Source organism: Poecile atricapillus, chromosome 1 (assembly GCF_030490865.1).
Source record: "Poecile atricapillus isolate bPoeAtr1 chromosome 1, bPoeAtr1.hap1, whole genome shotgun sequence".
NCBI classification, from domain to species: Eukaryota; Metazoa; Chordata; class Aves; order Passeriformes; family Paridae; genus Poecile; species Poecile atricapillus.
This window is the reverse complement of record NC_081249.1, coordinates 29,153,306-29,168,298: the sequence shown is the minus strand read 5'-3', so window position 1 is coordinate 29,168,298 and position 14,993 is coordinate 29,153,306.

Sequence of the window (14,993 nt, the reverse complement as noted above, 5' to 3'; positions counted from 1 at the left end):
AAAATGTCCATCTTAAGAATGAAGGTGCTGAGCTACTACTTATCAGGAAAGACTGTCAATGCATCCACAGAGGAATTGGAGATATTGTTCCAGACACTCTTGTAAAAGTTGTAGGATGTTATTTGAATGGAAAATTTATATTATTTCCCAGATTTACTCACTGTGAAGCACTGCACCATAGGTTGGCAACACGGCTGTAATTTTTGTACACTTCATTTCAGAAGGAAAAGAGAAAGTGGTGAAAGGGAATTTGGCAATACAGCTTTAAATATTGTATAATCCTTGTAGTCAGCTATCTCCGTTGGCAGCCAAACAGAAGTGCCTAGAGTCAGAAACATCAGCAAAGGGCATTTACAAATATTTAAAAAATGCAGTTACTTGGAATACAACTCTGCTCTTGTGCTGTCCCCACAGACTTCAGATTACAAAGGCAAGGGAAGGGATGTGCCCCATCTCCCAGACTGTGACCCATACCTCCTTTCTTCTTCTTGGGAATATAATTAGCTCCCACTTCTCTAAACTTCCAGCCCAGTCTTTTGGACTGGGCAGCTTTGCACTGTGTTTCTTTATTCCTCTGAAGCTTCTTGACTTCTTTCTCTCTGTACTCGATCCTCAACAGACCTAGCTACTTTGATGATATTATGGGTTGACAGCCAGAACTGAAAATAAGAAGAAGGAAGCCTACTGACAAACTGGCTAGGTTTTGTTTTTTAGCTTTTTTTTCCTTAAAAAAAAAAGTGTCATCAGTGGTTTTGATGCCAAAATTCTTGTGCAATGAACACAACTGGCATGAACACTTGGATGCCTCCCAAATGCAGATGGAAATGTCAAAGAAATGATGAAGGTAATATTGTCATGAACTGAATTATTCCATAACCAATATCTGCCCCAGAAGAGGAAAAAAGACTCTCTTAGTTATAAAATAAAATATGACATAGGTAGATCATGACCCTGACAAGTATTCGAAGTCAGCTGGTGTAAAGAGATTTTGAAACAACAACAACAAGAAATCAGCAAGCAAGATGAGAAATGATAAAAGCATCCGGTGAAATGTATGGATAGAGCAGGGAAGTAACTTGAAAGCCAGGTGTCACAAATATCAGAATACTTGTAAAGCACGGAAAAAGGAGACAAGGATGATTGTTCTGTTCTTGACTGTGCTGGAAACTTGTGTGACTTTTGGCTCAAACAAGGCCATCTTAGCCTGGAAGAACATAATAAGTGACGAGCAAACACAGAAACAATCCTGCTTTGAAAATTAACCATTAAATGGTTTTCTGTAAGAATGAATGCATAATGCTATGTTTACCTGATAAATCAGTTATTTCTTTGGCTTTAACTCTACAAAACAGTACAAATAAATTTCTTATTGATACTGTACCTGACAGGTGAAGATGGTATCTGGATAAAATTATGATAAACATGAAAAATAAACCTACAGACATACTTGAATCTGGAGATCATAGTCATAGAATTATATGCTGAGTATAACAGAAGATGCATGTTTTGGAATTATGAACCTTGGCATAAGCAGCAGAATTTGGGAAGTGGACAAATTTTATAACTTCTCTCTGAACGTGAGAGAAGAACAGAAGAATAAAACTGAAAGACATGGAAAGATTTTTCATTTTTTGTTTCTACAAAGTAGGAAATCATTATGAAAATTTGCAGACTCTTTGATGAAAAATATGTTCTGTGCCTGATTAAGAAAATTGTAGAAGATTATAGCACACAAACCAAAAACATGCTCCTATAAATCCCATAACTCTAGTGTGAAATCAGTTTTGCTGTCCCTGCAGCCCACTAAGAGAGATGTGCCAGCAAGCACTATAGTCTCAGACCTGACTGTCATAGTGCTTAATTTCTGATTTTACTTGTTTTTTAAGAACTTGAATGGCATCAATGTAAAGCCAGGGCAGGCAAAAAAAAGAAAGAATAAAGAGAAAAAGAGATTCAAAGCAATTAGGTGCAGAGAAAAATAACAGCAGCTTGTATCTTTGGTTAGGAGATATAGAAACAGAAAAATAAGTGAGCATTTGAATGGTCTGAATGACAAATATGTGTGGGAGAAGCTGGTACCAAATAAATAAGGTTTCTTTTATTTTTAGGGCATGAGTGCTATCAGGTGAAAAATAAACAGGACTAAAAATAGACTGATGCAGGTATATAGCTCCACTTAGAAATACAGGCAATGGCATACAGAGCAGATAGCTGGATGGATGTAAGGTGTATGTAAAGATGGATGAGGTATAACTCAGCTTCAGAAAAGCTCTCTATTGCCTATAACAAAGAAGATGCCCTAGCTCATGTCACCTACAGGTAGATACCAGATTTAGGTGTTTAATCTGTGAAGAAAATTCCAGCCTTTCTGTAGACTGATCTTTCACTCCAGCAGTTGTCAGAAGAGTTTTGTAATAATTGTGTTAAAAACATATTTTTCTAAACAGTTTATTAAGGCATGAAGAATTTGTTATGGGCAGAATTTTGACAGTGACAGAATGACATAGAAAACAGTTAATAAGAACCAGCTCCTGTTTTTTTACCTCCAGCAGAAGGCTTTGGAAAGAAAATGAGAGTTTTATGTTGTTTTCTACCTTTTTTTTTGAGGGTGAAGAGGGACCAGCCAAGATAATAGCGATATTCATTTGTATTTGTAACAGTTTTAATCAGTTACCAGTGTGCCAGTTTGGCAGTCTTTAGCCAGCACACCCTGTGCTATAACTTCAGACATTAGCCCTGGAAAAACATCCTCCGTGTTTGGCAGCACCACGGGTGTATTGGAATGCCAAAAGTCATGTGGATAAATGATGTAAGGATAGGACATGCATGAATAAACCGGTGGATAAATAAGATGTAGATGGGCTCTGCTCTGCAGGCCACTTTCAGCAGCAAGCAGGACACTTCCTCTCCTTCTTTAAGAGGTAGATCATATACTCCTGATGATGTTTTAGAGTTGTAGCATATTAAAAGTTTTGTAGGAATATAAAGTAACTTTTAAGGGGCTTTTAAAATGTTTATCTGAAATAATTTTGTTGCTATTCATTGTTTTTTTCTCTTACCTCATGTCCAAAGGAAAACAGTAATGTCTGCTTAAACATAAAAACATTAATAAGGACTTGCTGCCTGCCATGGGAAGCAGAAAATTTCTTGCTTTGCTTTGCTTTTGTGCATAGCTTTTATTTTCCCTATTAAACTGTCTTTATCTCTACCCGCAAGTTTCCAGCTTTTACCCTTCTGCTTCTCTCCTTGATCCTTTTGGTGGGGGAGTGAGGGAGCAGCTGCGTGGGGTTAACACCTGGGGAGACAGTGTCCATTAGCTCACCATGGTGGGTCTCACTCTGCCTTGTTTCTGATCACCCCTATGATGCATCAGGGCAGGGACTTGTGTTTCTTCCTTTGGCCAGGGTACTTGGGGCTCCTGGGGCCCCTGTATCTCATAGGAACCTTGGTCTTTGTTGAAAGGAGCCTCTAATGACATAACCTCACACTAGTGATATTCATCTTTTTGTTTGTCTGGTTTTGTTAAATAACTTGCAGGCCGCAGCATTCTGGCTGATGACTGATCTGCAATTGCTGCTGCTCCTAATTCTGTAATGCAGCCCTGATTTCACTGAAATATATAGAACTTTGGGTACTGAATTGGGTGGAGACTCAATTATTTTGAATAAGCTTGCAACAGTTTGCTCCCAGAGTATCCACTGGCCCATGCCTCATTTCCTCTGAGAAAATGGAAGCACAGAATTAAAGGAGAAAATAACTCCCACAGAAAATTCCTTTCCCTGCATTTTTTAAATTTCAAGAAGGAAGGAAAGCCTGCCATTCCAACTTCAGAGTTTCTCAACTAGACCCATTATTTTTTATTAGTAATCTCCACCATTCCACCCATTTTCTTAATCTTCTACAAGCCTTACCTTTTCAATTACCTATGCATTTCAGGATAAGGAAAAATGTTATTATGAGCTTTTGCATGTGGCTGTATATCACTTAGCATTCCAATAGCTCTTCATGCCCCTGTAGTATCCAAACAATTAGAAAAAGCTGGCATGCAAAAGTTCCAGAGAAGTTTTTAGCTGCTGAAATTAGCAAAATTACCAATTGACTTTATTATAAATAAACAGATGAGAGTCATAGTGGCAGGCAATTTCTCAGTCCTTTATTACTATTTAGACTATGTCCCTTCATGCTGAAAAGATACGAGAAAGAAATCCGCAGCACATTTTATTAGTAAGTCTCCAGGAAATCTATCAAGAGACTAGGTCTACTGTATAAGTCTATCCAAATATTTTAATAGGATCCCGCTCAGCATTTTCCTAAAATGAAGACGGATTTTGGCTGAGCCCAAATTAGGATCAGGAAGTTCTTCCATGAACATAAGCAAGAGTGCTGATAGAAGCTATGACTGACTGAGACTGGAGGTTCACAATTGCACAGAGATTTCTGGCTCTTCTCCAGCTTCAAGGATGGAGTCTGCCAACTTGGCAGGCTGGAGAACTCACTATGGCAATTTTTCAAATGGGAGAAATGGTCCAAGGAGGAGCTGTAATTCCATATAAACTGTCCAGAACTGATGACAGGGGCCTCTGCTTCCAACAATCTGGCCAAGAACTGAGTGAATCACTGTGTCCAACTGAAGACGGACAGTGTATTTATGGAATTCCTGTGGGCATTCACTGTGCAACTACAGCCAAATTGCTAATGTAACTGCAGCTTACATTTGGAGAGTGTGATGTCTGGGATTTTCTGGATGTCAGAGCCCGGAAGTTCCTTTGAATACTCATAGTGTGAGGTCATCGAACTATGTTTTCAAAAGTAGCAGTTTTGAGCTGCTTCATATTGGTTCATTTTAAATGGGGATTTAATTTCCAGAAATTTTTGCTGCAATTGATAACACTATCACCTTAAAATCATTAATAAGGTTTTTGAAAGTCTGAAGAACATCCTTCTTCATCTCTCTAAATAAGAAAAACTCTTTTAGAAAGCCTGTCAGAGGCTTTATTCTATCCAAAGCCATATGAGGAGCGGTTGTGGTCCCTTGGTCTGTTCAGCCTGGAGAAGAGAAGATGGAGGGAAGATTTCATTGCAGTTACAACTTCCTTGTGAGAGGAAGTGGAGGGGCAGGCACTGATCTCTTCTCTGTGGTGACCTCTGACAGATCCCAAGGGAATGGAGTGAAGCCACATCAGTGAAGGTTCACGTTGGATATCAGAAAAAGGTTCTTCACCAGAGAATGGTCAGGCGTTGGAACAGGCTCATCATGGTCATGCATGGTCATGTCAAGCCTGACAGAGCTCAAGAAGAGTTCGAAAAATGGTCCCAGACACAGAATATGACTCTTGGGGATGTGCTATTCAGGACTAAGATTTAGACTCAATGATCTTTGTGGGTTCCCTTCTAACTCAGAATATTCTGTGATTCTGTAAATCTTTCTGAAGTTTTTCCCTTCTCTGTCTCAAGCTGAGATGGATTTGATGCATCCAGAAAAATTTTCATTCCTGAACAAGCATGATAACCTTTACAAATTTGCCCTGTTGAATTTAGTTAGAGTAACATGACTTAGTCATAAGCCCTACTCTGAATACTCTGGACAGATTCCAAATATGAGACATAAGATCTGTTATTTTTTGAAGTTCCACAAGGATGAAGAAAAAAATCTTCACAAAGAGGAGGAAAAAAAATTGCACAACAGTTACTGCTTAATGAAACAGAAAATAATGCAATTAATACCTCACTGACTGTAGAGAGTCAGAAGGTCAAAATTCAATATCAGCTTTGTCTGCTAGTTAGACTAAATTGGTCTCACCCATGCAATCAGAAAATCTTCTATAACAATGAAATCTCATGGCATGTACTATGGAACTTGTATTTACTCATCTAAATTTGGAAGTGCTCAAGAATATATATTCTTTTTTCTTAATGCTTTCATGTGTTTCCTAGACCTGCTTGTCTCACAAGAATTTTGATCTGTTGCTTCCAACTCTGAGCTGCTAAGGGTTTGATATAGAAATTTTCTTAATAGTGCTCACAAAAGTCCTACATCATTTATATTAAAGAAGAAAATAAAATATTGCTATTATCACTTACAACATTTTCAAACAGCACTGAAGAGATGGATGCATTTGTTCACTCAAGATGTTAAGTGTAGCATATCCTAATCCAGTCAAATTCCTTTATAAATATTTTTCTTGCTTATAGTATGCTCAGTTCCTCATAGGACCTCAAGGTCACTTTTGTCACTGTTTATTTATTTCTTTCCTGAGAGCAAAAATATTCCGTAATATATTTTCTGATTATCTACAAGCTCACTGTTATAAAAAGTTGTTATATTTTTCTGTAGTCTAAAAATAGTGAGAAAAAGAAAGTCCTGCTGGAAGTGAGTGTCTGACATTCCAGCACCTTCAGCTGGAGGGAATTTGAGATGTAAAGGCAACCTGCACAAGCCCTTGTTAAAAGCAAAATAATAACATCCAGAGGGAGAGAGAATGAAGAAGAGCACATCCAAAGCATTTTGAAGAAGTTTAGCACACCTACCAATACTATATACATAATTTAATTTCCCCACAGGGCCCTATAGCTCAGCATGGTATAATATATAACAAAAGAAGCACAAATCAACCTATCTTCTGCCCTGATGAAAAAAATATCCTAACTTTATTGGTATTTCTGTATTTATAATACAACAATCTGCAGTGGTAGGGAGATAAAAAATGCAAGTGTTACGTGAACACAGGATGCCCTGCTACAGCTGTAGAGCTGAGCTATGGCAAGGGAAAGCTAGCATGAGGTGTTCCAAGGCAAGCAGGAGGCAAAGAGTAGAGGCAATATGCCCAGTTACTGTTGAATGTTGAAACCTGCAAGAAAAGGGATTGTGAGCGTGTGATGCACAAGTCAGGAAGATGCAGCAGAAAAAAAGAGCAAGGAAGAGAGAGGCTTCACATGGTCTGGCATCAAAATGTATCATTATATCTCCAATGTATTGCATTATATATAATTATTATAAAAAATGTTCCAGGACAGAAGAACTTAAGTTCTGATGGCTCTGTGTTCTACGTGGCTCAGCATAACTAAATTGGAAGAATTTATAGCTCTTTAAGATGGTGCTACTCTTTTTTCCTGCAGAAACAGCATGTGATGGGTATTTTTCTTTCTTGGTATCGGGTACTGCTCAATGTTATCCCACCTAATTGTTTATTTTGCCCCATTAACTTGGAATAGACCTGGGGTTGAGGCTTCTTACGTCTTATATGCAACATAAACATGCATTTATTGTTTTTCAAGTCCAAGAGAAAATAATCCTTTGGGAGAGACCAGAGCAAAGAAATTTTTCTAAGTGATCGGGTTCACACATAAAAAGTGTGATTGCAGAGCTATACTACCTAAGACACTGGGTCATTCATTCCCAAAAGGAGGACTTTGCCATGACTTATCCCACCCTCAAATCTTCCTTTAAACCCTTACTTAGCTGTGAGCAAAGTTGTAAAGAGTTCTTGGCTGCTTCTGAATGAAAATCTGTGATGTCCACTGTTCGGAAGCTGGCAACAATGAAAGCAATCACACAGTTTTTCATCTGAGTGCAGGTTTCCCGGACATTCTTTATGTTCCCTTTAAAAAGCAGTCCTATAAATATGACTTCAGTGGCAGATGAATACACACAGCAGACAAATGTGTCCCCTCACTAATGGTCTGATAAATTTGAAAGGTTTTTTTGGTGACATAATTACAACTTGGTCAGCTCTTGCTATTATGCATCACTGTTTGTGATAAACAATGCTCTACCTTGTATGTTTTAGCAAAGTCTTGGAGAAAACTGCAGGACAGTAAATCACCTGCCAACAAGGGCTGTAGCAAATTTTGCCCTAGAGTTCTGAACTCCAGGAAACTAGAATATCAAAAATCATGACAGATTCCAGATTCTAGGTCCACTTTTCTGAGACAGATTGAGAAATATATTCATGCAGAACAGATAAAGATTTTTTTAAAAAATGAACAGATAAAGGTGAAAAGCTTTGTACATATTCACTGACTTAATTAAACCTTTAGAGGTTATAATTTTTTGATAAAAGCATACTTCTGTATAAAGTTCATTGTAAGGTAGCTTTTAATGAGTAAGATCTACACAAAATAATGCACTGGCTGACATAAAAAATTACAAAACCGTGTTTAATTTTTCATGATAATGCAATTTTTTTGAGATCCAGAGCTACACCTGAAAGAATTTTGTGAAGTGTTTGTTTAATTCTGAAAACAATCACATTTGCAATTTTGTTTAAGGGGAAACATTTTAGGTTTACTGGCTTTTTGCACCAAGTGAGAAAGGGAGAATGATTGGCTATTTTAAGGTCAAACATTAAATCATTTATGAAAAGCTCAGTGCAGCTACAATAGATTGGTGAGCTACACTAGCAGTGTGGCTGGATTTGCCTTACATGCATTAAACAATATATATATATTGGGTCAAAGTAGCTGAATGCGGATGACACGTGATAAGAGTTTCCACCTACTTCCCGCTAGTAGTTTCCCTGGCTTTCTTCTCACTAAACTAGAGCATGCCTTTCTCAAACAGGTCCTGAATAAAACACAGTCCAAAGCTCTTCCAAAAATAGCAATGGAAAGATGTTTCCTTAAAACCTCTGCTGTTTCTTCCAAAACACTGTTTATAGTTTCATCCCATCCCTCCAGTGGCCTCTCATCAGGAATGGCATCTACTTCCCCAGCATAGGAGACTTATGTAGAAGAGCTTTCTCCTGTGCTCTTTACACCCTTTCATAGCTAATCAACAACCACTCACTGCCTAGCTATTTGTGTGAGATGTGCTATATAACTGTGGCACAAAGCCTTTCATTTGTGTTCTTACTAATGCTATTTGTAGACTGTGGATTGTAGCTGCCGCCTCTGATCTTCCACTGTCTTTTAAAAATGAATTAAAAAAAAAAAAAAAAAAAAAAAAGAGAAGCAATTATTGGCACTGTTCAAAGAGCTTTTCCTGTTCTGCTCTCAGGAAGGCAGCCTTTGTACAAAGCCAGTGGAGTTGTGCCCATTCACAGCAGGGCTGAATTTGGCCTGAAATGCTGCCCCAGTAAACAGAACAGGCATCCTCCTATGAATCAGGAAAGGTGGTGGTATGGCTAGTCTTTGCATATGAGACAAGTCAGGCTTGCAGTGCCTGTCCCTCACCTCTCATTCCTCATATAGCTCTTTTTTGGATGTGCAAATATTGCCCTTCAGATGCACAGTCAGGCCCAGCCTTCCCATGGAGTGCAAATATGTTCTGCCAAAAGAGCCGTAGACAACACAGGCTTACATGCAAATGATTTTTATAAGCCAAATGAATTTGTTACTGTGCTGATGGCTTCCTCGGGAACACTTGTAACATCTAGAAGAGCTTGAGTATAAGTTCAAATGGGTCCTTAACAAGAAGCTACAAATTATTCTTCCTTGCAAGTAAGCAAAATAAAATGAAAGAATGGGACAAGAGGGTGTGTGTCCATGAGAGGAGCAGAAAGTAAAAGGGGAGAGTGACTAATAAGAAGGAGAAATGAGAGGATGTGTTGGGTAGAGTTTGATCAATATGAAAGAATTACTAGACATGTTTTCTTTACCCTTTGCTTTTTCAGCATTGTAGGAAATGGATTAATGATTTCTGAGTGGAGATGGAAAAATGTGAGAGAAGAAGGAGATGTTTTCTGATCTCCTTGGAGGCTGGCTTTCCCAGGCTGATATGTTCATGCCAAGACTGATTCCGGCATGCCTTTGCTGAAGGCTTTCTTTCAGCAGACTCAAGTTATTAATCTCTGACTAGTTATTATCCCTAAAGGGTACATCCATCCTTGTGATAGAAAATACCTAGAATTGTGAAAATACAATTAACATGTGTTAAACAGGAGTTTCATTGCCTGATTAAAATATGTGCTTTTTGGGGGAGAAACAAAGCTAGCACTTCCAGCATCTGTTTCTCAGAGAAGAGTTTTGTGTTAGGATGCCTATGACCTGTCAGAAGGACTCTTAATATCAAATTTCAGTTGTGAGCATCCAAGGTGAGCAGAAAGAGTGTTAAATATTGTGTACCTACCTCTTTGGATTATCTCACACCTAAATAATTTTATTAAAAGACAGCAATGTGAGCATGTATGCTGAAGAGTTCTTCTCTGACTTCAGGAACTGGAAGTGGTATAAAAAAAGCTGAAATAGAGACAGTCATATTACATTAGTTCAAACTGCATCAGAGTGTGCTTGCTGATGTAGTTTGAACACCACTTTTTGAAAATTCAGAAGTGATCATCCCAGCCATCAGTTTTAAATAGGCAGCACCTGTACCCATGATTAATATCCATGCACTCTAGATAGAGAAATTTCTTCTATGTAGTACTAGAACTGCACAACTTCATGTCTCACCTTTTCTACATATTTGCAGATCTGTTCAACCTTGAAGATGTCAAGCTGATGGTGATGGAAGGTTGGTTGAAAGCTCCATACAACCCTGACAAAGTCATCTCACTTCACAAGCAGAGTTTATTGTGGTCTATATCATCATACGATAACCCTGTTGCTTCCTCTGAGTGGGAAATAAGCAATCATAATCCTTTATCAATACATCATATTCTGTTCATGGTTATGTAAGTTTCTCAATATTCAGCAAAGACCAGTCTAGCTTTAACTTTTGCCTTTCTATGACCCCTTTTCAAAATGGCTGTATCTATAGCTGCTTTCTACCAATATGTGGGAAATGTCCTGTAAGCTAAAGATAGAATGAGACACTCTTCATAAACATTGACAAGGTACAACAGCTGAGATCAGTCATGTTGCTCTAGTCAAGACACTGTGTTCTCTCTCCCTTCACCACACTGTGTTATCTGGTCCCCTGGCTCCTTTGGTTTTGGCTTTGGTATGATTCTGTGCAAATATGGAGTGCTCACGCAATGGATACCTTTGCATAGTAAATGAGAAGTGATTGTGGCAGTGTTGATGAGTGTCTTCTAGCACTTATTTTGGGTCTCAGTTGTCTGTCCTCATTGCCTAATTAACACTTCATGGAGATTCAAATAAATGGTATCTCTCTCAGATGGAAAGGGCTATGTAACATCTGTCAGATCACTGTGTTAACACCTTTCCACATACTTCTGTGTGGTCCTCTTGCACATGGAAGACAATTTAGTGCAATATTTCTTGTGATCAACCTGCCTAAATGTGCCTACATCAAAAAACAATTAACTTTTCAAACTCAACCTCTAGTGCAAAGCAAAGTAGTGCATTGGAAATTACAAGTAAAGTTACGTGATACTATGGCTTTCTTTTCTTGTGACAAGAACATGGATGTTGTCCTACTTGAGGAATATTCTGTACATGGGAAAACATAAGAGGCACAAGAAAATGGAAAGCTAACACAGCATTTTGTAGAAAGCCTGTATATCTCTTGTATATCTCTGTGTGTAGTGACCAGTCTCTCTAGACTCGGGGAAGTGATTTTCCACTTTCAGTGGAAAGATGAAGATGTATTTCAAGATATATTTCATCAGATAAATTACTTCAGATGAAGACCTTTTTGTATGGATATAGACTTGGATGCCTAGAATCTCCAGGCTACTGTGACCCTTGTAAGCAATTTAACAGGAGATGGATTAAACCCCGCCTTTTGATTTTCTTCATTATCTAAGAATAAGCATTCGAGATGTATTCTGTGTTTTTTCTGGCTATAATAGATGCAAGCAGACTGAGGTTACTATTTATCACAGGATGAAATTTTACTTGTAATCACATTCCCATGCTCTGTTTACATCAGTGTTTTATAGGCAGTTACCTGTAGTTAATTTTCCCTCTTGAGTTTTCAGGGTGTATTATAAGATTTCCATGATAGTCCTGTAACTATTTTTATGGAGAAATTTGAAGCTGGAATTTCATATGCTTATAATTAGAGGTCTTTTGGTTTGCTTTGATGGGCAATTGAGTTTTTCAACTGCAAACAAAACAGAAAATCCATAACACAGAGTATTTTTTCTAAAATATGTTACTTCAAACAGGACCTTAGGTGTTAGTCTACAATGGTGCTATTTAGTGCCACTGTGGTTGCTTTTTAAAAAATTATCAAATTCTAAGACAAACTCCAGGATATTTGTGAATAATGAGACATAGAGAACCCTTGGTACAAAAGCATTTTTCTTTGCTTGCCATGAAAGTAAACTCACTTCCAAAGTAGCTAATACAGAAGGAGGACTGACTGACTAGTGATCAGTCTGAGGCACTTGAGTACTCAACACTTTAGGAAGATAAATAGTAATACAAGGAAACTGTGAGCTTTCATATTTTTATTTTTTTCTTTTTCTTCCCTGCTGCTACAGTGAAATTTCTAATTTATCACATCTCCAGAATGAGAAATTAGTCATTTCTTTAAAATGGCCACGGTTGGACAACAGGGAATCAATTAATTCCATTCTAACCTAAATTATTTTACATTTCCATTTTTTTTATTGGTTTATTAATGCCTTTGTTTCCTTTTGCCATAGACATTCTATTTCAGTTGAGAGAAAGTAGATTCTTTAACAGTGAGAGTTCAAGTAAACTAAGATTAAACATGAAAATCCAAAACCCAGCTAGCGGTTGAGGGGTAAGTTTCATCAGAACCAAAGATGGCTGTAGAAAAATACTAAAATTTATCATGTAAGGAGAAATGCAATTAAAAATATACATTTTTCTTCTTGTTGTTTTTTATTAATTTAGCTAAACAATTTCAAGGCACCTAATTTTTTTTTCACTGCAAAGCTGACAGAGGTTAGGTTCTTCTGGCTTCTGTGCAGTTTCTCTAGCTGCTTGTCTTTCCAGAGCTACGTTAAGCAGTCCTGACCAGTGCCTACATGTATATGGCATTGTCCCATCATTTTCAAATCAAAATGCTACGGTTTTTAAATGGAAAGGTAAACAGAGAGGCAAAGAATTGAAGAAAAATACTGTTGAGAAGGTTCTTAGTAAGAAAATTGAAACAGGAGGGAATGGCATACAGAGAAAAATGCAAGTTCGCACACCAAAGTTAGAGGATTTGGGATTAATTGAAATCCTCAAGTGGTGCATGGTAAGTGACTGTCTATTTAGAGCCAATAGATAGGTTTCCGTGAGGTTAAGGAAGCGAAAAATCCCATACGAAGCTAGTGAGATGTTAAATTCTAATTAGAAGTGTTAATTAAAAAAAAACATTTCCAATTTCATCAGTGAGAGTGCTTTTGTTGTTCTGATTCTCTTTGCTACAGTGAATCCTAAGTATCCTAACTCATTTTGTCCCAATATTATTTACCACTTCTATAGGGTATAAAAAAGTTGACTATGACTATAAAAACAGGGATTATTACAGTGGCACCTTCTACAGTCTGTGATAAGAGGACTATCAGCACTTCCACTGCATGAGACTTTTCTAGTCTTGAAAACTGAAGTCATGAAATTCACACTGGACTGAAATTTGGGTACGTACAACTTCCCAGCCTGTAAGAAAATTCCCTATAAACTTTATGCATATTAAATTAACTACTCAAAACCAACTTGTTTCCTCCAGGTTCAAATGTTGCTCTGTGCAATGCCAACTAAAAACCGCAGTTATTTAGCTTGAACTTTTGCAGGTCATTAGCCTACAGTATGGAGTGAGCACACAGCACACAAAGGAACAGGATGTTAGGGGCAGGTACTCTGTTACCCAGAGCTCTTGGTACCTACCCTTCCAGAAAAAGAGCATCTCTTCCCCTATGTTGTCTATAAAAGCTGCTTGCTGCCCATGCAGGATCTCTGCTGCGCTCCTACAGGAGGGTGGGGTGGTAAAAGAGCCAGCAAAGAGACTGCCTACAACTAGACAGGCAGGAAATTACACCCCCCAGCCTGTGTCAGGTAACTGTCCTGGAGAGGGATCCTTAAAACTCTTTAGTGAGTCCTCTGAGCTAGGGACAGAGTCAACATCTTCCCTTTCAGATCCACAGTAACACTTCTATAGTACATCTTGGTGCTTATTAGCAAACTAAACTTCACAAGCTCTTACAAACCCCAATACATACTTATTTTTAAACACATACTTTACAAAAGAAAAATTAATGGGGTATAGCTACAAGCTCCTGTATGCTTCAAGTGCTTTGAATGAGGGGAGACATTTTAAAATCAGAGAACTCTGCAAAAGTTAGGGAACCACATGTTATGGTTCCTCTTGGAATGCTGATTTTACTACTCAATATGTCCTCAAATTTAAATCTTTTGAAGTACTTTGCAAAAAAAATACAAAGAACAGTAGGAAAAAGTCCAGTACAAAAAAATAACCAAATACCAAAACCCAAAAAAACACCAACCAGCCAAACAGTTAAAAAAACCAAACAAAAATCAACCCAAAACAAAATTCAACAAAAATAGCAAACTAAAAACCAACCAACCTTCAAATCACTACAGCTTTGCATCAGAAAGTCTCCACCTATGTCTAATGATGAAGGAAAATCAGAAATGATCTATCTTACAGCAGAAGAACATGAGATGGTTTCCTTTTGCATGGTTAACCAGAAGGCTCTTACAAAGACCTGACTATCATGATTTTTTTTTCATTAAAATGTATATTCTGGGTATGGAAAAAGATTTTTCAGTGGAAATTTTGATAAAAATAAATTCTCTTGCAAAAACTTCATCTCAAGAATTCAAGAACTGGGAATGAGGAAAATCACTTTAATGAAAGATGTCTGTCCATTTTTATCTCATGTAGTTTGGCTTGTTTAGCTTAGGAGGGTAGCCTTGCATATTAACAAAAGACCATAGCACCTGCAGAAAGGTAAAGCAGCAAGTAACTGACTTGATTTTTATGACTTAACACATGTAAATGTATTTAATCTAATGCTTTGTCATGTATAATTCAGTAAGTTAAGGATAGCTTCTGGTGGCAGATCAAAACTATGACAAATATATATACAATTCCCCTGAGAAAACATAAGATCAAATTCTGTATTTCACTTCATCTGGAATGGAAAGATCATTAGAGAAGAACATTTCAA